Source organism: Streptopelia decaocto (genome assembly GCF_964273445.1).
Source record: "Streptopelia decaocto genome assembly, chromosome: 1".
NCBI lineage: Eukaryota > Metazoa > Chordata > Aves > Columbiformes > Columbidae > Streptopelia > Streptopelia decaocto.
In genome coordinates this window covers 169004525-169031629 of record NC_138663.1, presented here as the reverse complement: position 1 = coordinate 169031629, position 27105 = coordinate 169004525, and the positions used below count along the sequence as shown (strand labels likewise).

General features: G+C 40.4%; 1 protein-coding gene across 7 annotated transcripts in view; it reads right to left on the bottom strand.

Annotated features, from left to right (window-relative positions):
- The window catches only part of KLF12 (KLF transcription factor 12), a 255559-nt gene that overhangs the window by 117825 nt on the left and 110629 nt on the right, over positions 1 to 27105 (bottom strand). Inside the window, exon 1 of one of the 7 annotated variants that reach the window (XM_082063812.1) lies at positions 12930 to 13047. The exons of the other annotated variants lie outside the window; for them this stretch is intronic. The gene's annotated coding sequence lies outside the window, so the exon portion shown is untranslated. Of the gene's footprint in view, positions 1 to 12929; positions 13048 to 27105 lie in introns of those variants that run through there. 7 annotated transcript variants of the gene reach the window in all.

The following is a 27105-nucleotide window of genomic DNA, read 5'->3' as shown; positions in this document are numbered from 1 at the left end:
CAGGAATGTGTCCAGGTGTTTTTTGAATGTGTCCAGAGGAGACTCCACAACCTCTCTGGGCAGCCTGGTCCAGTGCTCTGGAAACCTCAAAGTGATGTTTTTCTTCATATTCAGATGGAACCTCCTGTGCTTCAGTCTGTGCCCCTTTCCCCTCCTCCCATTGTTGGGCACCTCTGAAAGGAGTCTGGTCCCATCCTCTTGTCACCCACCCTTGAAATATTTATAAAGATTGACGAGATCTCCTCTCAGCCTTTTCTTCTCCAGGCTGAACTGACCCAGCTCTCTCAGTCTCTCCTCTTAAGAAAGACGCTCTAGGCCCCCGATCATCACTGTAGCACCCTTACAGATTAGCTTCGTCCAGTAAAAGAACAAGACCAACTCTTCTCAAAAAAAGCAGTAAAATCCTCCTAGGGAGCAGATGCTTTTGAGTCTTGCCTTCAATCTTTCAGGTCTGGCAGAAAGGACAAATCCTTGGTATATACATACAAAGAAGTATACCACACATTTCCCTTTTACATACATTTTTGGTCAGGACACAGCTGTAAAAATTAAGGAAGAAGACAATAAAAAGTAAAAAAAATTCATATGAAACAGAGAGAAACTTGAATAGATTAACTCATTTGGTTCATCTAAGTTATCACTAGATGATCTAAGAAAGAAATTAGAAAAAGCAAGCTCCCCTGCTTTAAATTCCCAGTGTCTTGCATTTCTCCTGTACACTGTGTACGTGTATAAAGAGGGAGAACATCACTGGGCAAGTTGATCCCAAAACAACAGCTAGCACTGAACCTTCTTTCCTCAAATAACAGGACATAAGGCAATAAAAATTCCCCCAAACTAGAACACAATGGCTTAAAACCCAGAATATATGATCTGTTTAAAATATCATAAAATGGCATTTCTGATATGTTACTGCTATTGATGAATTAATCTAGACAAACTCCCTTCATTAACAGATGAGTAGCTTATGAAATTTGAGAGGTGCTTAGTTATCAAATATTATTCTATTTATGGTACCCATGGGTCAACATGCCTCTTGAAACCTTGCTGTGAGTCTTGAGAGTTGGTTTCCAATTCAGTTTAAGTTAACCACCAAATAAACTAGATAAAACATTATAGCTGAAGCCAATGAACCAATATATGCTACACAGAATAAAATCCAGAGAATTTACTGATGCAGAAAGGAGCGTAACTGTCAAAAAGTTTTTATTATGACAATATAACAACAAAACATGCATTAGACTTAAGTAGCCTCTATGAATATTTGAAGAGTGAGCACTTTGAATAATCGTAAAGAAAGCATTGAAACCTGCAATCACAAAGGTGTGCCACAAGCAGGCTGCAGGTATGGATAACATTCCCTGCTCCTGCATTTGGATGTCTACAATGCAAATATTGTCATATGAGCTATAGGAATCTCATCTTTGGCTGTGGTCAGTAGAGCCAAGAGAGGCCACAGAGCTCCTGGGCTGCTCTATCCCGAAGGACAAGATCAGCCCCCCCGGGGCTTCCAGTAAGAAAACTTCCCCCCGATTAACCAGGTCCCCCCTCCAGCCTCCACACACGCTCTGACTCCAGCTCAACTGAGGTGACAAAACACATCACTGGAGAATTTTCTACTCTTGCCATAATTACAACATACAACGTCAAGATCTCAGGTTGGGAGTTGTATACTCAGACCTTTCCAATTCCTAAATGTAGGCCCTGCGCTGCAAAATGGGTAACAAAAAAGGGAAGCAAACTGGCTTAATACTAGGCACAGTCTTGTTCAGAAACTCTGATTTCCTCGATCTTCCTATATCCTCTTTGCTTTGTTCAGATTAACCTTTGGCCAAAGGTACCCGTGGTCAGAATATGGCTGAAGAAAAAATAAAAAGAGCAGAGCAGGGAGCAGAAATAAGATTATGTTAATCATCTAAACTAAAAGAGAGTTAACTATAGGATGGCCCAGAAATATTCTTCTTCTTCTTTAAATGAGGCACCATTCCCAGGCTTTTAGGAGGCAGTAGAGGATGTCCAGAACACTGCATTTGAACTTCAGCTTGGTTTTCCCAGGAAGGGTATTAATATCTTCAGGACAACCAAGGCAATCACAGGTATTAAGGGTATTTATTACCAGAAACCAGTCAAGTAGTTCAATTTATGCTCAACACAAAATCCTAAAGTGACAAACACAATGAAAATATCTACATAGTAATGAATGACTTCGATTAAATGGAGTAAGATTCATTGTTTGCGTTTGTGACAGAATCATTTTTGAACAGGAACATGAACGACACATTGGAGATTAGAAAGAATGAATACAGCACACGTGAATTGCTGTCTTTGCTGTTTTATGGTGCATCATAAAATACTGAAAATTAAGACATTTAATCTGAACTTGTATTACAGAAGTCACAATGTAACTTGATACAATTTGTGGTTTAGATGCTATTACTATACATATAAAACAAATGGAAAGATAATAAACACAACACCTGTGTGGTTACTAAGTGCCATGAGTGCCTGTGACCAAGTTCGATGTACTAAATAGGTTCATCTTATCAAATAACAATTTCTGACAGAGTAGATTTCAAATGTGAAAACCAAATTTTATTTTCCAGTAACAGAAACTAAACTCAACTGAGGCTCAAGAACTATGAGCTATAGCTTTTCGCCTGCTTAAACTACTAAGATTATTACCAATATAAGAACGGGCATTAATGTGAGGGCTGCAGACCTGGCCTCACGTGTCCCTAAAGCCTTGGGCAGCTACAAGACCCACCACTGTGCTCCGGCAATGACTAACTTCATTAATGGTTAACCCTATCCACCCACCATCTGCTCACACCATAGTTAGAGAAGTGGTAAATGCTGAACAGGGAGGAAACGGATGACTGAATATTTGGCAGCTACAATCAGCACAGCACTTATTTTTGGGTGATGAATCACTGCTTTTATCCCAGCCACAGGGTGCTGGTACATTCACTGCGCAGAAAAGCTCATTTCTGGATGGGGCTGGTGGGGGAACAACGAACAGCACTGTCAGGAGAGCCATGTCAGGAGACTGCTTCGGACAAAGCAGAAAACCTGATGGTCAAAGGTGGCTACATGCAACTCTGCTCTCCATCACTTGCCAGCCACACACTGAACTCCGGGAATACAGAACTACTAGTCTGGAGATCTCCAAGAGCTTGTTCATAGTCAATGAAGATCAACCTTTCCTTTCAGAGACAGTGAAAACAAGACTGTCAGGGAATCCACTGTAGTCCCCAACAATCACAAGACTGAAGATTCATGAAGTCAAGGTGTCAATGACAGTGGCCAGGGTGAAAGGTGGAGCCACTCACTTGCAGCTCGCTGCCTTTAAACTGATGTCACACCACAACAATCACATTCAAGTTCTGACAAAATCTTGAATGAACTCAGAAAGACTGGAAAAATCAGAAAAAAAAAGACCAAACAACATTTTGATGTACCCTGTTGAAGCACATCTGTGAAATCCAGCTCTCCATGAAGCCCTTGGCAGCCGCACCACAGGCAGCCTGGGACTAGGCCCAGGAGACCCACCCGATGTTGTCATGGGCTAGAAATTTCACTCCAGATACCTCCAAAGCCCACCAAGATGACAGCGAGGTGAAGCAGCTTTTTTTGGCGCTGTGGTGCAAGTGCTCTTTAACGGTGCCTGTGGGTTGTCAAGATTTATGTGCCTTCCTCCCCTTGTTTCTCATTCAGAATTTGGGGCTAGCTCAAGGTCTGACAGAGCTTCTGGTACTTTTCCCCCCGTCTCTTGAATGCAGATTTCCAGCACAGCTGCACTCACGGTCACGGTATGGTTACATCTAGGTCAGCAACTACTCTCTGTGGCACATCAGCTCTATCGCAAGTGACATCCCAATAAAATGGTAACAAATCCATTGAAGGTTTGTCTCAACATGAAGAGATCTGACAAAGTCGACGAATACATCGCACACGCTTCAGGACAGTGAAAGGGTGAGACCAGTGCTTTTGCTTTACTATTAACTTTAGTGGAATTCAGAATCCTCAACAGACTTAGAAAATTTCCTTTTGCCAGCCCAAAACAGGCATCTCATAATGCAAACACCTGCCTTAGCACTGCCTACGGTACCAAGTTATTCCCTTCTTTTCATTTGGCCTTTACATTGTCATCAACAAGTGACAAGTCTTTTATGTAAGCTCAACAACGAGAATGCATCTGTCTATATTAATAGCCACACCGAATCCATTCATTTTGGGATCCATTAAGAACAGTGGAATCATAATAATTATTTAAACATAGATACACAGAAAAAGTATAAAATGTAAATTAAAATATTCAGATATATAATTCTATATCTATATAGTTATACAGTATATGTTTGTGCATCTATTCATATAAAGGTAGATTTTATAAAGGCATACATTTTTTGAGACCGGGGCTATTCTTTGCACTGAGTTTCTACTCAGCTGCAGAACAGCTGAAAAATCAGCACAAGACATTCACTTCACTTGAGTATCTCTTTTTCTCTTTCTTTTGTTAAGGTTCCTCCCAATGTTCTAATGAACATTTTAGTTTGATAATTTCCAGCTCATTTCTGCTTATGACACTTGGTTTTACACCAGCACAACCCTAATATCATCCTTTCAAAGATCAAAGGAGAAAAGAGCGAATTCTCATGAAATCAGCTCTAATTCCATTAGATCTCAAGTAGTGCTTATGAATCTGCTCCTTAGGACCAAGCACTAAAATGTCTCCTTCCACTCTGGCTTCCTATCTTTTTATATCTTCTTTAGAAATTAAATACCCACTCATGACATTCAGCAATTCATATTTTTATAGCGTATATACAGTATGTTGCTGTGACTATTGCCCATAAACAGATGCCTAATACATTATACACTGCACACACACTTGTTGCTTCCAACCTGCAAACCTTTCGTGCATAAAACAGACTTAAAGCCACAACACAATTTCTGCTCCTCATTTCCACTGTCACCTCTGGAGCACAATTCTAATCGATCATTTGCAATTCATGTACAATTTAGAGGATATCAGAGCAACGTGTCACACATCACCCTGTAAAGCAACGATGTCTACCTAAAAACCTGCTTGTCAGTTGTAATCAATCTACATTTATTTAAGCTCTGTTCTTATTTTTTTCAATGATCACACACAACAGTAGTAAATTTTTCAAAAAACTAAGTTCTGTGTAGCGCTATGGGATACATCAGTGTTTCTAGAGCGACTAATAGAAAATCTTTACTTCAAAGCCACAATACAAATACAGGCAGATGTTCCACAAAGCAAGCTATATGCTCAGTAACATAATATTACTTTCCAAAATAAGAACTTAAAAGAATCAATATTCTCTTTGTTACTCGTTAGTTCGAGACAGTAAGAATTAAAGTTTCCGTACAGTGATCAATTAGGAGCCTGTAACAAGACTCAGTAGTGTTGTATATAAATTTATCTCTATAGGAGATTTCAGTAGGATACATAAAGCACCGAAATTTGCAGAAATTGTTTTGTGAGTTTACACATTAGGATAATATTTTTTAATAGGACACATAGACCAAGATGGGGTATTTCAGAAAGGATTATCCCTCTGCTATGGAATATTCTATTTCAAAATATTCATGAAAACATTAAAACCCTTTTGAAATGCTATCAGGCTACCATCACTAGTATTGCTTCAAACACCTGAGCGCACATCTACAAAACTCCTTCAAATCCTTTGGCACCATTTCTGAGTGAGGGTGCCTGACATCTCCCATCCTGAATTATATAAAGCCTCAGAAAAGAGAGCAGGGCCAAGGCTATGGCTGGAAATGTATTTTTTTTTCTTTAAATGAATTACTGCTTCTGTGACTTAAGAGACTGATAGAATTAAAGACCTGTTCTACATATCCAGTCAGGTACCTAAATCCCCTTTAAATGGAAATTGGGAACCTAGGTGCTGTGGTGGGCCTGAAGCACCATCTGCTTGCTACAAACAGATTTATCTTCAAGCTCTGTCCATCTTTTTGCTACTTTCCTCCTTTACTACGTATATGTAAAACCAAAGGTGATCATTTCTCAACCAACCTGTTAAACAACCACTGCCGCACTGTAGCTGGTGAATCAAGGGCCTCCCTTTTGAAACGCACACTCTGGTACTTTATCTGCCACTCCAAATTAGCGGCTCCGAAAATTCAGGTCCATTTGCAAACCGCAGTCTGTCCCAGTCCATTATCACATGACACTTGGTCAGCGAGCAGATTGTAAATTAACATTTCCATCTTCTGCTGTAGCCTTTTAGTCATAGTAATTACAATAAAACCTCTTTAATCAGCGGACTCATAAAATAACCAAGACGGATGTCTTTTATTTGAGGAAGACCTTGTGATACACATTATGTCACCAGCTGCATGGGGAGAACATCGGGCTTTGCTAAGGTGGCAAAGCAAGAAGCTTTCTCAGACTCAAGCCACGACCAGCTATCTGAGTTCTTCACTCACCCAATGCCTTCTCCAGCAGTTAAACTGAAATAAAAAAACAGGTATTTCCAGTTTTCTCCTGTACTATCAGTGTTTTTCTGATGAATTTAATAAAACGATCCCACAAAATGCCTGCAGACCACCTAAGCAAAGATAGACATGCCCCTGTAATATCATTTCTACAGCATTCAAGGCAGCCTTTTCAACAGGGTTTATAATTAACAACGCTTTGATGGCGAAATTGGGCCTCTGCTGTTAATCAAAGGACCAAAGACACTCCTCAGCATGCATAATTCCGCACCTCTTTGTTTCAGGGAAAAGCTGACAGGAAAATAATGGTTCCTTCCATTTCTTTCTTCTCCGTCAGTTAACCAGGGAAGGTTATTCTGCTCCAGTCTCCCAACTGCTGCAGTATAAATTACTGGGTGGGGAAAGAGTCGGAGGCACATACTTCCCAGGAAACCTTTTGCATGTGTTTTGCACTGGGGGTGAACAGACTTGAGCAAAACAGCCTTTGCCAGAACCTACGGGTGTGACCCAGAGAGAATTCAAGGCTCATTTAAAATTCAGAAAAACTGTAGCCGGCTCAAACAGTCTGTCCCCCAAACCAAACCCGCTTCTCATTCTTCAGATTTCCCCAAATATGATCTCATCTTAGACACAGCTAACCTCAAAGGCACAGCACTGCCAGGACTCTTCAAAGGCTTGAAAGACCTGGAAACAAAACACAACGTATTTCTGCAGAGCTCCTGTGCTGAAATGAGGTCCACTTTAAGACAAATCTTCCAAGGTTACCAATTGCTTACATTTCCAGGGAAAAAATTCAGGTGTATATGTCCTATATATCTGAGTTCCCAACTTGCCGAGATAAGTTTGTACTCAAGGCACAAGAATGCCCGGTAACAAGGAAAAAGATCAAAATTAAAAGGTACACAAAAAATAATGGGAAAAATGTATGCAAACAGAAGAAGTCTAAGAAGCTTTGTTCAGTCCCAATCTTCAAAACAGGTCAAACATTTCCTGATCCCGCTTTCCAGTGTTTTGATCCTGCCATTGATTTATCCCCCAGAAAAAGTAAAGAAGTTTAATCTTCAGACAGATACTAAAATCACTGCAGCTAAAGAGGTAAAGAGCTCTTAGAAATAAAGCAACTTGGTTCGCAAAAGCTTTTCATACTTGCAAATTTCATTAATAATTCTTTTTACAGTGTGCAAGTTCAAGACTATAAATCTAAACCATTCCTAAAAATTACCAAACTAACATAGACAGAGGTTCAAGGGCAATTTATACCATGAATTAACTACTCCTGTTCACAGAATCACTTATAAGGGATACAGACATCCCCTCACCTTTGCTGTATCCTCTCTGTGCAACAGCCATGTGCCTCCCCCGTGCAGGACATCCATAATGCACTGAATTTACAGTCTTATTAGGAAAGGATCCATTTTAAGAAAACTCCAGCATGAATTTTACATCAGTTTCCTCCTTTGGGTATTCCAGTATTCTTCAAAGAGACTGTGTCAGTAATTAATGCAGGTTCATACTTTTCTTCCTAGGAATCAGCCCACGTACATGTATTTGTCCAACAGGACACATCCCTCAGCAAAAGCCTGAGGAGCACTGCAACCACCATCAACTCTCTAGTGAACCGTCAGTCACTTCAATGTAACCATCTAGAAGTTCTTCTGAAAGAAGCGTGGTCTTTATTTTCCATTATTCATACAGAACTTGGTCTGAGATATATATTTATATCTATATATCTATCTCCTTTCCTGACATAGCCTGTTTTTACTGGCTTAATATTTCTTCTACGCTATCCAACTTGGTATTAAAAGCCAAGTGAAGAAGTTCCAGAAGTAACTGAAATACTTGCTTTGAGGAAATAGAATGAAGTTTCTGGAGAGAACATCATTGCAGAACCAGGTAAAAGTAGTAGGAATTACAGCCATTTTCTTCTGGTTTGCAGTTACAGAGGGCTGGGAGCTGCACTCACAAGGAGATGCCACAGAAAAGCATTTGGGGACACAAAGATCAAAGAACGAGAACCTGAGATAAGTAACAGATATGGCATTACCAGTTGCAAGAGCAGCTAAATCCTTTCCTATCAAACATCATCATGCGGCTCTGACAGTAGACTTGATGGCACAGTATTACAAGATATCTTAGAGGGCTGCGTCTAGTCTTATTTTTAGTTTTAAATCAGATAGCATTATAAAGACCATGTCCCTGAAGGCCGTTCCCACACACTAAACATTATCTCCTGCCACCCACGGAGACCACAGGGCACAGCCTTTCCACGCTTTTAATCTGCACTCCATACTTAAGAAAACCATCATAAAAGCATCTTCTTCTCGGCAGCTCTTCACCCCCAAAAATACCTTCTGTTCCAGAATTACTGATTTATGTTGTTATACAATGTTTTCCAAAACTTACTTTGACTTTCTTCCCAGACATGCTAGCCCGACCACTGGAACAGCAGGAGGGAGATTAAATTTGATACCGGAATGTCTCTGCCAGGGAGAAGCCAATTTTTTAAATTAGGAGCTGTTTTTAATCACTACCAACACTCTGTGGGCAACAGGGTTTTATTCTGATCTCAGCTACAGTCACAGCCAGGAAAAAAGAACTATTAGTCCGAAACAGAAAACTTTACAAAAATTGGAGGACATTCTCGATGGATTTTTTTCATGCATAATCAAACATTCATCTGTAGTCATGATCAGAGTATAAAGATTATAAATTTCCATCTTTAAGTCAGAAAGTATACCATGTAAATGCTGAAGAAGAGTCAACACCAAACATCTCCAGATATGCTCTGAGTCCTCATGAGAGGATCCAACCGAGTCTCACAACTTTCCTGTGTCAAAGGTACTGTATAGAAAAAGGAGAGGGAAAGTGTTCCCGTAACAGTATGCCCAAGAATATAGAAAAGTTTGGAAAAAAAATCCTTTTTTAAAAAGGGTATATTAAAAACCAAGCAAACAAAAATCCCCACCTCCAAATCAGACATCTTTTCTGTATACAGTAGCAAGCAGAGTTTCTTTCAAAAAGAAAGCAGTGGCATGATGTGTTCCTCAGATTCTTTCTTTCAGGGCTCCCTCCCCACCTTTTTTTCTCCTCCCTGATATAGCATTGCAAGCTTATAGGGGTCTTTGTAAGTGAAAAAAAAATGCTGCCTAATGGAAGGTATTAGGAAAATACTGAAAAGTACAGCTGCAATCCTGCAAAGGGATATATCTGAGTTTGACACTTGGACCTCATTCTTTGTAAAGTCGGGACCCTTGCAACAACTAAATAGTCAACTCAGACTCACATAGTACAGCAAAGCCCGCTGATGTGTTATTTCCCTGCGTCTCTTTAAAAATTGCATTTTTTCCATAACACCATCACTGTGTAGGCACTTTCAACTCTGATCCTTTGCAGACTAAGCCTGTATTTTCCTTTCAAAGTCCTTTTCACTACTACTTTCCAGCAGTAATAAACACAGTTCTTTCAGGTAACAGCTATCTTGCAGCTTGACACTGTTCAGAAAAATATTACCATGACTGCTGGAGGAAAATACCTTAAAATCAGGCTAGTCTCCAATGGACTTTGAAATCATCTAAGCTTTTAAATGTAAGTGTGTGAAGCTCATTTTCTTTGTAACACTTGAAGCCTAGCAGTTACCTTAAGTGACCCAGAGAAGAGGCACATGCCAAGCAGCATCTCTGCTCTGTGCATGCAGAGCCAGTGCAGAGTGCACAACAGCAAGGGCAGGACTCAGCACTTCAAAGAAAAACCTTTTTTTCTTTGAGTTGCAAGCGGTGACCACATTGCTTTAAGCATCTAAAACACAATAGCAGAGTTTGGTGAAACAGGATGCCTTTCACAGTATTTTTGTTTCCAAAGACTATTTAAGAAAATATTTAAGTGTCCACAGACACATCCCAGGCTCCCCAGTTTACACCAGCGCAACTCCAACAGCAACACTGCTACATGTTCCTAACTCCCGCAGAGCAGAAAATGCAAACTCCATGTCGACATTACCAAGCACACCAAATACATCATTGCCCCTTTTTCTGACTATAATTATGACTGGGACAGACCTCTTACCTACCAACAGGGCATGAAAACACAAGTGTTTCTCTAACACCCATGAAGTACAAGTGAGTAACCAAGCATTACGTTCAAATGCCTTGCTTTGGTCATGGACAACTTCAAGACATCATAATCCTTCAGAAAAGCTTACCTGCACCCTCCTCCATTTGATAGTGGGAAGGTACCGAGAGTTTAAATAAATATGGATTCAGCCATTCTTCTGCTGAAGAATACTTGGAAAATAAACAAAACCCGACATGTTCTAATATACTCACATGGTTTTGCACTGATTAGTCTACAGGAAAAATGACTTTTTTTTTTCAGGGGGTAGGGTGGGTTGGAAACAGGACCAGCTCCTACAAGAATGGGCTTCTGGCTTGTGACAGCATTTTCTATGTCACAATATAATACAAACCTAAACTCCCATCGTGAACACAGCTAAGGGAGGTAGGGCTGTATGGTCACATGTTACCTCACCTAGACATGCCAGGGATTACAGCAGCATCTGTCATTTACTCTATAAAGCACAGAGACCAAGGCAGGGGCGTCCCTCCTTCTCCATCTAGTTTATAATGAAGAGCTTTGCAGATACATTTATAAGGTTTTGTTTTTGTTTTTTTTTTAATTCTGTGAAAAACTAGCAGATGACTCAGCCCTTACAGCATTAAAAAAGTGTATTCAGAATGAGATATGCTTAAAAATTAAGTATCTCAGCTTATCATTCAACGTGGAGACTGCCTAGACTTGAACAAGTACCTCAGGCTCTCTCTTTTCTCACTTCTAGACCTGAGCAACCATCACTGTCTAATGCAAATAGAAGAGGCCCCCAATCCACCAGGAATCTTCCTGTAGTTATGGCAAGCTGTGGGTAAGCACAAAATAGTTGTAAGGCTCCCACAAAACAAGTGAAAGAAAATGCTCGGGTTCAAAAGAGTAAAGGAATATCCCCAACTGTTTGCAAGGCCACTGCCTTCCTCTTCTTCCCACAGACACTAACCCTGTTACAATTAGGGATTAACTTTATAAAGAATAAAAGGTCTTCTCCAGGAGACACTGAAACGATGACCAAAAAACAAAGGGGGGGGGGGGGGGGGGGCGGGGGGCGCAAGCAAAAGTGTGTGTGTGTTTGTTTTTTAATGGTGCTTTTTTGCTCAACTATATGTAGATTCTCTCTTCTGTGTCATTTTGAATTACATAAAATACTGTAGAAACAGTGAACACTGCTTTTCAATTTTTTCAAGTTGCAGACATTGGTTAGGGATTGGCAAAGTTCTGCAGAGACGGGATAGCAATAAATCAAAGGTTGATTTACTGTCATCTCGAGGTACACAGAGACATCCTTCTCATTTTACCAGATTTTCTATTATTGGGCCCATATATTCTCATTCCTGTTTCAGCTGAAATCATGTACCACACAGTAATATGCAAAATCCCTCACTACTAATATTAACAGAAGAGCGCTGTACCATATTATTCATGCAAGATATTATCAAAAAAATTATTTCACAAATCTATTTGCTACATTTCTCCTCCTCTCTTACTTGCTGTTTACTTAGCTGCTGACATAACTACATTTCAAATGCAGACGTGAACCCTACCATGAATATCAACTAACATCTTCTGACTGAGCTACAATTTAAAACGTCAGTTCCAGGCAAACAAGTGAGCAAAACTCATGAAAGCACAATTTATTAACACTGTAAAATGGACTGCTGCTAATTTTTTCCTCTAGTAATGAAAGAGTTGGCCCCTAATCAGAGACACACATGCTACATATCACCCTAATTCTGCCACCTGATTCAGGTTTTTGTATTTGCTTCTGTTCTTAACTGAGCACCGGGAAAAACATTAAAGAAACACATCCTGTGGTAATGATGACAGACTACATCCTAAAACATATTAAAAGGATGCCCCGTCCCCCGCAACAAAGAAAAAAACCCTTTGTAGAAGATCACAGCGGCAGAGAAATGTAAGGCTGCACGTGATATTAAGGTAGAAACTAATTAATTTTGTTGTCCTAAAAACTGAACCAGACAGATTTAGAAAGGTTTGTTCAATTTATTGTTAAAACTTTTAAGAACTAGGGTTTTACAACCTTGCGAACCAGCCTGTTAGAGCGCTTAGCTATCAGTATAGTTACACATTTTTTTCCTTGGAAAACTAAACCTTCTCATCGTAGCCTCAGAGAATATGAAGAACAAATGTTTATTGTGCTGCCTATAAATAAAAATTTGAATGCTAGCCTTTTTTCTTCTTTCTAGACTGAGCAAATGTTTATCCATCAATGCTGCTTCTATAGTTATTTCATGCTATGCATTTATTAACTTGTATTTCCATTCTAATGTTATTTGTCACTTTTCTGTATTGATCTTCCTCTTTATTATTCTAGATCTCACCTCCACTTTCCTGATTTTAATCCAGTCTTCTATAGGGCTTGCAGTCCAACCTGAAGTTTACAGGCTTAGTTTAGCCACAAGAAGGGAGGGCTCAGGGGGATCTTATCAATGTATATAATAAATACTTGATGGGAAGGAGAAGATGGAGCCAGACCCAGTGAACAGGCAAGAAGCAATAGCACAGGCTGAAATAAAAGAAAATACAATTTAAACATAACATCAAAACTTGTGTACTGTGAGGATGGTCAAACACGGGAACAAGTTGCCCAGAGAGGTTACTGAGCCTCCATCCTCAGAGATACACAAACACATACTGGATAGAGTTGTGAACAACCTGCTCTGGGTGGTCCTACTTGACCAGGGGGTTGGACCAGATGGTCTCCAGAGGCGCCTGCCTGCCTCAGCCACTCGCTGATCCTGTGGTTCTGTCCAACTGCATCCAACCATCTACAGACTGATAACCCCCCTAGATATATCTTTCTGTCAGACAGCATACCATCATCAATTACTCTGTGTGTTTGCAGTCATCCATATAGCACGTTTCTGTATGTTTGAAGTCATCCACGTACTAATAATGATACATACACTGCAAATCTCCAGATTGTTTCTGAAATGTCTTATATCGCTCTAACTAAAGCCTTACTAAAGTCGAGAAGGAACACTTGGACTGATGTCCAAACCCAGCTATGCTTCAGGGTCACCAGGTCACTATCTCAAGCAATCATTTCATAAAATCCATTTCACACACTCACTAGATTCCATCATTACACTTGTTTTTGTCCTTAGCACTATAACTAGGAGACATAAAATCTATTTGTTTTATTGCAAAATTATCTTGTAACTTCCAGCCTTCATTTATTCACGTCCACTTGCTTTTGATGAGTTATGCATCTGAGGATCTTTCATGGTACCAAATTCAGTTGACCACCCTGCAATTCCAAAATCATCCTTCTTTTTCCATTTTAAGAACATATGCTCTCTGTGCCTGCCCTCCTATGGGATCTCACCTGCCCTTTACTGGTTTTAGATGGTAACTGCTCATGGATTTTAAGCTGCTTAAATTAGTTTCTTGGGTGGACCAGAATAAATTCCATCCTAAGCCTAGAAACCTGAACACACCTGTTCTTTCCTTTTTCTGCTCTGTGTTCCTATACCTTGGCTGTTAGCTTCAACCATGCTAAGCGGCTGATCCCAATTAACCTTCTTCATAAAGACAGAAGCAAGAAAGGTCGATCCGTATTCCAGCTCCTTCTGTCATCCATTATTTTCTCATCTTCTCCTTTAGGTAACAGTCTTACCATTTCCTTTGTCTCCCTCTACTTACAGAAGCTTTATACTATTTACAAAACCTTATTTTATTGTGCATTACCTCCCTTACTATCTGCAGCTCAGCATTTTTTAATTTGTCCAGCATGCTTTTGATGTTCTTTTATCTTTAATAATCATCATGCTGAAAGAGTCTGAAAACATTTCTCCCTATCCCCCCCCCATACTGTTGTTCAGATACTTCACTCTTAATAGCCAACAGTCTCGAATTAAGTCTCAGCTCACCTGCAGAGAGAAACTGCTAAATGATGTCAGGTTTTTAGCATTCTTTTGTAACTGTGTTTCAAAGCTGCACTAAACAAATCAGTCAGAGAGCATCAGCCAAGCCGTCCACCCACACTCGCAACCTTTCTTTACCTAATGATAATTACAGATTGTACTACAGACAGCCTTTAAAAAACAGCATCAAGTTTAGAAGGAAGACATCTGTAGGGACCCTTCTGTTGCCATGGAAATATCTTCAGGCCAAGCTGTCTTGAGTTCCATGCATTACCTCCGTATTAACCTATTATGCTTTTCTTTGGATATTAGTACAAATTATGTACTAACTCACCTCAATTGGATTATTACAAATGATATTACGTCTGACTTTGAGGGATTTGAAACAATGAGTCAGAAATGCTATAGTAAGGGGTAAATTCCCAGACTTCCAAACAAACTGAATACATGCCTGATGTTGCAGGGATTTTATTCCACAAGGTGCTAAATATTTTCAGCTTCCACCGGCAGCTGGGGGGACAGTGTTCCCAGCAAGGAACCAAGCCCAACAACCACTTTCCGAAGGCAAATGAGCAGTTCACACCTAAATTTTTTATCATATCATTGCAAAAGTTTGGATGAAACTTAGGCTGTGACAGCTCAGAATATTCAATAGATGATTACTTTTTGAGACTACCTGATTAATGTGGCAACAATCACGAATGCAATAAACAACAACAATGAATGACTTGGACCTTGGATGCTGCCATGACAGGCACAACAAATCTGTACAACAGTCACTCTTACATAGAGGACCTTTTGCTTTGAAGGACCCTAAAACAATTTGCAACTATGTACACATAACACTGCTGAAATGTAGTCACCTCAAAGGGTAGAAGGTATTAAGCATCTTGCAAACAGCAAAGAGCATAACAGTGAGATCTTTAACACCCACACAGAATAAACAGGATCTCAGTTTTTAAGATCTCATCCAAAACACACCCACACAGCCAAGTGCGCGGTATTCAATTTACTTATTTCATATAGATGAAGAACGAAATTAGCCTCTGCTAAGATATGAACTATTGGTCCTGAGAAGGGTGAGGGATCCAAGCTTGAAAATTAGATTTTTCATAATTAACTATGACATTTTGACTGCTTCTCTAAAATTAAATAGGACATAATTGAAAATGTTCCTTACTCTGATGATATTTCATACTGTCAATAACTTTTAAACAGAAAATCAATCAGAAGAGTTTTCCCTACTGGCTTGAATTGCGACACTAAATTCTTTCAACAACTATTTGATGATAGACTTTTGAAGACGATTATTAAGATTGCTGTCCAAAGAAGTACAGGCCATGTCTTAAAGCAGGAACCAAATGACATAATTTGAAACTCACAAAAAATAGACATGAAGAGAATGCCAAGAAATATAAAGCTAAGGCTGCTGGTGCTTACCTAGTATGAATTGCATCTGCTAGTGAAAAGGCTGTTAGTGGAGTTGCTCAGATAAAGCAAAACATAACAAAATTATTTTCTATAAAAGTATTTTTCTAATACCTTGTAACTGAAAAATGGAAAAATATACATATATTTTTATCAGACTGTCCAGAGTGTGATCAGTGATTTAGGATCTATTTTTGCACTTCTGCCTCAAACAAAAGTCCACAGAAATCCTCCCAGGGACCCCAGCAAATCTGTGATTATTGCTCAGAAATAACCTTAAGTTCAGTTGACAATTTAAAACACCTAAAACTGAACTTTCCCTCTTCTTCTTTACATATTTCTTTCAATCTTTATTTTGTTTCTGTTTGATGTTGCTCGCTCCAACAACAACAAAAAACGAACAAAAACCAAACAAAAAAACCAAACCAAACAAAAAAAACCAAACCCACAGAAACAAAATTACAAAATTACTCTTTTATTAAGCATAGGGATATACCTTTATGCAAACTATATAATTGGAAATACCTGAGAACACAGCTGCAGGATGAAAATCTTCACAGAATAACAACAAGCAGCCCAGCTACCATCGGTAGGAAGCACGCAGCACTACAGGTAAGGAACCAACTCATCACGTTGGACTTTCTAGAGCAGCATTTGCACTACGGAACTATCCCAAGGTTAGTGCAAACTGACATCAAACCTTGGTGTCACCAAGATGCATCGATCCTGCCTCCCTCCTGCCTCCCCAGCTTGCGAGGGTCTGAGGGCGACGCAGAGGGGTAAGGACATCGACATCTGCCCGAGTGGTCGGAGTCCTGTACAACTAACCCACGTTGAGTGGAGATTTCTATCAGTAATCCCACCAGGATCAGCAGGACTATGCATGGATGACTTGTTGCACCACTGTCCCTATAAAGTGTTTTCCCATGTGTTTATTTTACACAGTCTATCACTTGTGCGAAGTTCTCCATTTGTGCAGCACTTGTGATAAATGGCCAACAACAAGTGAGAAAAGAAGTTGTACTTGTTATTCCACTGTTACCAACAATTGCTCGATGCTGTTTCATTTGGAAGATGCCGCTCAGCCACTTTAAGTCATATTAGAGTTTTCTCATTCATATCCTGGAAGACACAATCCGAGTTCAAGGTTTACTGAATCCCGCACTGTCGTACAGACCCAGCAGCCAGGCCCCAGCGCTGGGTGAAGCTGAGAGGACCCTGCGCCTCCTTGAGTTCCACTTCTGCTCCTGGCAGGGTGCAGGAGATCCGTGCTGTTTGTCCTGTCAACCTTCCTCTCTAGAAATCCTCCTCCACACAAAAGTACCACAGGGCTGAGGCTCCATGGATGCGAAAAACACACCCACCAAACTGAAGGGACCCAAACCAGATGGGGCAATAACACTAGTGATAGACTATGGGCGGAAGAAAAGGAGGATGATGGAGATGGGCACTGAGCATCCTCCCCGCTACACTTCAGAAGCTGAAGAAGTCAAAGACAAGCAGCTGAATAAGAGCAGAAAGTTAATCACAGGGCTTAACTTAAGCTTCATTACATACAAACGATCCCTGATGAACAGCAGGCACAATATGCAGGACAGAAAAAGTAGTATTATTTTTTAATTAAAGGAGAAAAATGAAGATCTCTACAGATCCTAAGTTCAACAGGGTTCCAATAAAGAACAATGAGATACTGACAAACAATCTAGCAGCATTTAGCAGGACAGAAAATGATCTCTGGTAGAGTAACTGGCTTTGCAAATGATGTATTTGCCAAGAAACACACACCTATTTAAAGAAATAATCAATAATCCCACTAGCACTTCCAATATATAAAACACATAATCCTGTGATTTCTGAGATTTTTTTACATTTCAAAGTAGACATAGAAAATATATATTTTTTTTTAAATATACTTTCAATTTAATCAAACCCCAAATCAATGAAAAAGTGGAAGTAAGTAGCAGCCAAAGCATGATGTGCACAGAGAACTGTTGCCTAGGCAAGAGGCCTTCGCTCTCAGCAGCCCAGTGCCGAGAAACAATTTGCCACTTGACATACAGCAGTTGTGTAAGTGAGAAGACCGATGCTAATCAAATCAAGAGATTGCCATGAAAGGTCACATTATTTAATATGCACTATTCTTGAGCCTTTAAAGAACACTTAACATATAGCACTTCCGTTTTTTAAGTCACATTTCAAGACTATTCTTCATTATATCAGATCTCTGTCTACAAAGACTTGCGGAACGAACTTGCGACGCTGAGTGACAAGGCAGTAACTTGTAATGCATATGGGAAAACTAACCCTTACTGTGCATACACAAAGATGTCCTGTAAACTGGTTGCACATGTAAATGTGGCTGTTCTGGTGGGTTATGTTACAGTAGTTCTCCTGGGAAACAAGACATTTCCTTAAAGAAGATGCCAAATTATGGAACAAGATGTGTAACACATTCCTTTAAATGCTGCACGGAAGACAGACATAGGCAACGTGGTAAAGACCTCCTGCCTTTCAAGAATTAACTTCTCTTATGCAGAGGACTTTGATTAAATCATCTGTTTTGGGCAGAGGTTAGGTAACGTTTTTGCTTTAAGCTCACCACAACCTAACGCATGAAAACCCATTGTAAATCTGTACCTTACATCTATAATGGATGACAGCACATGTCTGAGGAGACGTTGAAGCTACAGTGGACACTTGTCTGAGAACATCAGCTCAGCTGTGTTTGGGCATGTTAGCACACATGAGGAATACGCAGGGAGGGAGAAAAACGGAAAACGCCACCGCACAAGTGAACAAATCCAATGTGCACCACATAGCCGTGGTTTCCCCCATGGGCCTCACCTCCTCTACCTTCAGAGGCATATTTGACACCTTAACCTGTGCTGGTCATCCATGTACCCATTCTGTTGAGCGGAGAAAAAAACAGGGGGCCAGAGAATACTTTGTCTTGTCTGTCCTAGAGACAATGGATTATTAGCTCAGACACTGTTATTTAATGTTTAAATACCTGACTGAACAAGAATTCTGCATCTGTTATTTAAAACGCTACCTTAGCACTGAAAAAAAAATACAAAAAAGGCTACAAGGATGATCTAAAAAAAATGAACACTCAAGGATATATAAAGCAGATAATAGACTTTGGTTTTGGAAAATTATGCCTGAAGCCCTATGATAAACATCAAAACCCTGACTGACATGGACACTGTTCCTTACAACATAAGTGCAATCAGCAGCCAACAGTTATAAAATAAAAATAAGTATTCTTTCCTGTAACATCTATAGTTACCACTACATTGCCACAGGTGTTCTGGAGAGCAAAAGCATAAGCGAGTTAAAGACGGATCAAACAGTTTCATTGGGAAGAGTTAATTAGTGGCTATCAAGCACAACGGTCCATGTATAGCAACAGGCTTAAAATCACCTAAAAACTGCTGACTGATCGAAATTATGTCCAAGGAAGGATCGCACAACACAAACCTTTTTCATCCTCCCTGTTTTCGTCACCTGTGGGAGACGCTGCTGGAGTGTGTGGCTGACTGGGCTTCTGGCTTGATTCAGCGTGGTGGGTACAGTGGTTCTGAAACAAACAGCCTGATACTGCCACCACCTCACTCCAGGCAACCAGACCAAAACCATAAACTGCTTTAAGGCACAGTATGTCTCACCACATGCTCATATAATGAAGCTTCTGGTTTGTTTTGGGGGTTTTTTTTGTTAAGTGTCGGACTTAGGTCCCTTGTAGTTATCACTGCTCAAAATGCCATGCCACGTACACAGTCGGATGCCGTTTGGATACAAATCTAATAAATAGGTTGTGAAGCATCTATGTTTTCATGTTCCCAATAACAAAACCATGAAAGAGACAGTTTGATAAATGAAGTATGAGATGAAGAAACAGTTTCTTCCTTCAATAGAGGTTTGTATTTTCACAGAATCACAGAATGGTTGGGGCTGGAAGGGACCTCTGGAGATCATCTAGTCCAACCCACCTACTAAAGCAGGTTCATGCAGATCACACAGGAATGTGCCCAGGCAGGTTTTGAATGTGTCCAAAGGAGACTTCACAGCCTCTCTGGGCAGCCTGTTCCAGTGCTCTGGCACCCTCAAAGTAAAGAAGTTTCTCCTCATATCCAGATGGAACCTCCTGTGCTTCTGTCTGTGCCCGTTGCCCCTCATCCCATCATTGGTCACCACTGAAAGGAGTCTGGTCCCATCCTTCTGACACCCATCACTGAGATATTTATAAGCATAAATAAGATCCCCTCTCCCCAGTTACCCTGAGCTTCTCGCAGTGCCAGGGCAGGGTTCACACCACTCAGCTTCCACAAGCTGAAGGTGAAGCTTTTCCAGTGGCTGAGGATTCAGCAGGTACACACAGCAAGAATAATTTTGGAGACCAAGGTGCTCCCTCAGTCTCACCACTTGTCCCAGCACCTCCCAATGAGGCTATCTGATACCCTGCCATTGAAGTTACCCCAGGTATCAATCAGGGGTGACAGATCTACACCACATTTATGCTGGGGCTGAATTATTAAGAGACAAGAACTGTAGTTGGATTGAAGAACCACAGTGAAATATGCAGGGTTAATGGTTAGATTTTGAGCATGTTTTTATTTTTATACTGAGGAAACTTGACATGGGGATCAGTATAACATGGTAAAGACAAGACCTTACATATTAGACACAATGGTAATTTTTCCTATTAGAGACGCAAAGTTCATTTGAATATCATCTAGTGCAGCATTCATCTCACTCTCACCCAAAAGAGCAACAAACCAAATACCTGTATTTTGCAAAAGGTTCTTGCTCTTATCAGGGCACAACTGAAGCAGTTGTTTTCCATCTATGAATTCTGTACTGACTTACAGGCTGGTTAGCCCAGATAAACTCTCCTCCATACATTCTTCCCTGACAGCTGAACTGAGATAAGGTTCTCTAGCTAAAAACTGACCAGATTAAGATGTTTGGGGCATTCGTGACTAGAGTGCTTTCCTTGGTCCAGCAAAGCCCAACCTTATTTTTTCTTTCCCCTCTGAGCTTATAAGAATGATGAGAAGTTCTTTTATTTCTTCAAGGTCAGGTTTGAAGTGGTGGGTAGCAATGAACTACATGATTTACCTGGGAGGAGACACACTCTGAATTCAAAAATAGACCGAGCCGTTAACTGCGGCTGGACCATAATGAATACATTGATCTGTACCTCATATGAAGGGGGGGGGTTGAAAGTTTCAGTTTAGACACTTTTTGTCTACAGCAGGGGTGTCAACTAATTTTCAACAGGGCCACATCAGCCTCACGGTTGCCTTCAAAGGGCTGAATGTAATCATAGGACTGTGTAAGTGTAACTACTCCTACATTTATACAGTCCTACCTAAAATTACATTTGGCCCTTTGAAGGCAATTGCGAGGCTGCTGTGACCCCCAGTTAAAATGTGTTTGACACCCCGGCTTAAAGCAAGTTGGTAAGTGGATTTTAAGAAATGTCTATAGAAACACACCAACACATAAACAAAATACCGAGAATAAGAAGCACGTAATGGGAACAGTCTCAGTCTTATGCACACTGAAAACTCCGGATGCTGCAAATGTTTCACAGCCTCTATGCTGTATGAAACAGTAACCATGTCCAACCAATAACTGTGTTATCTATATTGATCACTGATTTTTAAAAGCTGATCTGATCAACCACCTCTTGATATTAGCCAATGACCATCACTTTTAAGCCACTCCACTGGCACCAGGCTCTATCCAAGTTAAAACATCGTAATTGCATGTTTGGTATATCACTTCCAGATTACAAAGCTCCTCATATAAAAAAAATGGGGAGCTTTTTCATTTCAATTTCCTTTCTTGGGATACATATTAAGAACATACTAATACTGTATTATTAATCATTAATAATAATAATAATAATAATAATAATAATAATAATAATAATAATAATAATAATAATAATAATCCTATGCCTGTAGACCAAACAATTACGTCATAGGATATGTCTTGAGCTGTGCAGTCTCCTGTTGTTCCTGCAGTCAGCAGCAACTTGGAAGAGAAGGAATATATTGTGTGGAATTTGTTTTTCCTCCAGGTCCATAAGGAAAGGGACACGTCTTCATGTTTCTTCAGTGTAAACTTGCAAGTCATTTGTTCAGGGGCTTTTCTGTCAGGTTTTACAGGTGTAAATAGAGGCCAGGAGGAAAAATCATTCCCACTTACAGAGTCTCACTAACTAACACATCCCTTCTGTAGAATATACTGAGAAAGGAAACATCATGTAGATCAAGCTTTCCTCATTGAAATTACTGTCTTCAAAACTATGTGAAACAACAGATCTCCCTGCTGAAGATGCCTTGGCTCTCAGATATGTCTGGGTATAATCAGTAGGGCATCAAAATAAATGATGATACCCTCACATCATTGCTTTTGCTCAGTCATGCCAGGACAATCTTACTGTTTCATGCAGGGTAATGATGCAATAAATCTCAACAGATCTGTGGCACTGCTGATTTTTTTTTTCTTCATGACACGCTCCCAAGATTTCTAACATGTAGATACATAGCCCTCATAAAGAAAGGCCTTGATCCTGCCAAGTCCTTGTGTGCCTCAAAGGTTGATGTACCCCATTCCCAGAAACAGCACAGGCGACACAGAGGGTCTATAAAAGGTGACCCTCAGACACAGTTCTCCAGGTTCTTTTGCATGTGCAATCCCTCATGCTCAGAAAAACCAGCTTGAAAAACAGAAACAAAGAACCCAGTGGCAGAGTCTGTGAGAAAAACAGGGTTGCAAGGAAGTCTCTGTATCATCCTAACAAGGGCAGGCTGTGCTGCCGTGTGGCTCTGCTATTTCATGTAATGTCACTTAGCTGTCCTTTGCTGGAGTCAAGACACCTGCCCTGTTCAGTCATTTAGCACCTGCAACTGCATGGTGAAGCCCAAACCATGTTTCATCCATGTGGCATGACTACAAGCACGACTCATGAGTTAGCCTATCAAGCATTTATTGCCAGTCTTCCGCTTCCATGCACACCTCTTTTGCTTCGAATCTGCTTTGGCATTTGTTTGGCTCCTCAGAAAGCCAAAACTATTGCCTCTTTTTTTCCTCCATGTTATTTTTATGCCGGAGTGTCAAGCTGAACCAGCTCACCAAGTGATCCTGCAGGTACCAACACCATCTCAGGGACAGCAGTTGAGGAGTTGGGGAAGGGAGGGGATGAGAAGAGCAAAGGAACAGGACAACCTCTTCCAAAGCCTGACCTAGCCTCCACTACATCTAATGGTAAAATTATTACTACAAGAAGTGTTAGATCTTGTTAAGACTGGTGAACACTCATCTTGCCCTTCTGGTAGCACAAGTCTAGAGAAGCCACAGCACTCTTGTGTTTGGCCAGTTTGCTAAAGTGATGCCTTACCCTGCCAGAAAAAGCAGAGTTTTTAGTTTAAAACATCAGTACAGACAGGTTAGCACAGACAGCCTCTTGTTAGCTGCTGCCCTGAGGTTTGTGTGTCTGCAAGAGAAGTAACAGGGAAGTCGGGAGAAGGCAGAAGAAGAGCACAAGCCATGTGGACAAGGACATGGGCATGGTGAACACAGGAGCTGGCCATGCTGGGGCCCATCAGCAGCCTGGATGCAACAGCACAGAACTCAGCAGAGGATGATTTATCCAGGAATCCTCCGGATTAACACCATTGAACTGCTTCACATCCCAGAGGCAGCTCATACCCTAAGTGCACAAACCCCAAGGGTAAGAGTACTGCTCTGAACACACCTAATGGTCCAAGTCGAACACCGGAGGTAAAGCAATGCCTTGCACTGCTAATTCCTCCTCAATGCACGAGCAAGACAAAAATTCAGCATTTCAGATAAAGCTTCACTGACTTTATTTTTTCCCTCTCTTTTTAAAGTCAGGTTCCACAGAGCTACCAATCAACAGCAAACAGCACATGTCCACCTTCCAGACACCTGGCTAATGAGGGCTTAGAGATAAATATTTGTAAGAAATGCCAGTGTTAGAAGTTCTCATTATGTTAAAAGAGATAGGGAAGACAAAATTAAACGTGCAGTGGTTTAAAGGGAAGACTCAAAGTAGTTACGAGGGAAGACAGGCTTGTGAAACCCTCACCTGGCTTTTGTAGCTGCTTGAGGAATGAGCTGCGTGGCGCTGGGGTCGGCCTGGGGCTGGGGGCTCAGCACTGGCCCCCATCACCAAAGGGTGGGCCGGCACTGCCCAGATCGGGGGTGGGCACTGGGAGTCAGGAAGCTGTGACAGAGATGCCCAGCACAGGACTTCATATGGGGATGGCAAAGGTTGATTTATCAAAAATGTAACCTTCCGATTTTTCACAGGGCGTATTTTTCCTCTTAAAACCCCACACTCAGCAGTTATTTGTTACCAGCTTCCTCCTGTTAGAGAAATTACTTGGTTGGCATGGCAACCCATTCCCACCCTGAGTTTCCATTCCTGCGCCTCCTTTCAGCTCCTGAGGACCACAAGCATCACCGGTCCATCTTCACCCCACCATGCCATCACCATTCATATCCCGCTCCTTTACCTGGGCTTTTCATTAAACTGCATCTGGCATCCACAGTCATCTTGTTCTCTGGCAAATGCCTTCTGCAGAACAGAGCTGCTGGTCAGGAACACACACTTGATGGAAAGAGCAACTCCTGAGCACACAAGGCTCAGTTACTGACCTATGTCATATGTCTTTTACATGAAAGAAGGACTGTTCAAGGAAAAAAAAAAAAATATATATATATATATATATATTTTCCCTTTTAAAATGAGTAAAGCAAATCCATCTACTGACACTACATGCAAAACTTTTCAACAGAAAGTTATTTTAGCATAGCTCCTGGACAACAAGAAAAAATATCTATCTTTTTAGAGATTTTATGTTCTATAAAGCATTCAAAAATAATGAAGGTACATACTAAAAAATCAGGGTACACAACCAACAATGCACACTGTCTCATACACATTTTGCAACATCCCTTCATTTGATGTGAATAAAATTAGCCCACGAACAATATCTAAAATTCACTTTTTCACAAATAATCTCTTGTTATAGGATGGATTAGAAATGTATTAGTTTGATAGTAGAGTTAAAACAAAATTAAGAACAAGCATCATATCACAGAACCATAGAACCATTTCAGTTGGAAGAGACACGTAATATATTATTCTGCCTTAAAGAGACAGGAAATTTAATCTAGTTGAATTCTTCCACTTATTTTAAGGACTTTTATACACCTCAATGATTCTAAGGATCATTGTAGCAGTTTTTATATATTTAAGTTTCCTGCATGCTACCCTGCTCCCAAGTCGGTGCCATGAGTAAGTAACAGAACTCCTTCTGTTCTGAAAAATTAAGCAGATATTTACATTCTCTGCTGGATGCTGAATATTCAGTACCTTTCAAGAAAGACCCTACAACATGCTTCCCACTGTGGACCAGATACTTTGAGTATGTGACTTGGATTTACTTTATTTTGAGCACTGTTTGTTTCTTTTTAACTTGGGGTTTGCAGAAATGAACTTGCAAATATCAGTTTATGTGCTTCTCCATAATCCATGTCAAGCTACCCTATTTCTAGATAAGCCAGCTATTTTATTGTTCGGCCTTTCATAAATATTTGATCCTTTTCTGACAACAGTAAGGTCCCAATCTAGGCAGTGAAAGTGGGATGAAACTCAAGTCCTCTTGGGTAGGCTAGAAGCATTTATGGAATTCTAAACCAGGAATAAATTAATGCTTGTATATTCAATACTAACAACATGTGTATTTATTTTATGCTAACAGCTGTCTTAAATTGCCACTTTATCCCATCAATACTCTGAATGGTTATTCAGGAAAAAAATTAAGTGTATTTCATGTTCCAGACAAGTCATTCAGTCTAAATCCATTCATGAAAACTAACAAATATAGCAACAAAGGAAACAAATTCAAGCTTCAGTAAGCCATACTATGAATTGTTTTCCAAGAGAAGAGGTAAGTAATACTTACCTTTCTACTCTGTATTTTTTTAGTTTTTTTTTTTTTTTCCTGTAAAAATGAATACAAGTCAGAAGCCAACCAGAATAGTTTTGGCTTCTACTCTGTTTCTATGCGCTATTTTCAAAGCTTTCTATCATGGAAATCAACAATATTTTCCGTGCCACATTTGCACAGTGTGTTTTAACTTGCAGACCATACAGAACCATGCATGTTGCAGATCTAACACTTAAATCAGTTTATGCTGACACTCTAAGCTGGATCCATGAAACAACCTGAATTTAGAGATAAAAACTCTTTAAGGTGTTTTCGATTTTTTTTCCCCTCTTTTTCTGATTTAGAGCACATCCCCGCACATGTCTGAACTGGCACAACCACAGAAGAGTTAACAGTGGGCAGGAGCTTCCCAAACCAATGTTCTGCCATGAAAACCACAGCATAGACCACTACTGCTTCCACAGGGGGCTTTTTTTGGTTGAAAGACATTAATGACATTAGTATTTTATCTGTTTTTTATTCAACAATACAATGACATATTGGCACACAAGCCCTAAGTAATCTATTAAACACAAGGTTTATAGTCCCATGAAGTTATTAGACAGCATTATTCCACAATACCCAGTAGTCAAACATAAAATTGTTTGCATGTCACGATCACAGAATCACAGAATGTCCTGATTTGGAAGGGACCCACAAGGATCATCGAGTCCAACTCCTGTCCCTGCATGTGACAACCCCACAGTTCACACCATGTGTCTGAGGGTGTTGTCCAGTCTCTTCTTGAACACTGTCAGGCTTGGAGCTGCGACACCTCACCTTTTCCTACTGTCCAACCTAAACCTCCCCTGGCACATCTTCCTGACATTCCTTCAGGCTCAATGCCATAACTCTGCCCTCCCCAGAAACCTCATCGTACAGACTCCCTAAAAATCCACCACTCTGTTCTCCTATGACTAAAGGGAAAATAAATCAAGAGCGTATCACAGGAAATGCTTTCTTTGCCACTGCCATCTATATCATTAAATCTTAAGCTCTTATAGTAGTCTCAGGATGGCAGTAGGCAGGTGAAATGTTTTACAGGTCAAAACCAGCATCACAACCTCTGATGAGGAGAAAAAACTCCATAGAGCTCAAAACACTAAAGGTCAGTCTCTGCTCACCTGGTCCCCAGTCTGTACACTGGAAGGCACTGGAGAGCCTACAAG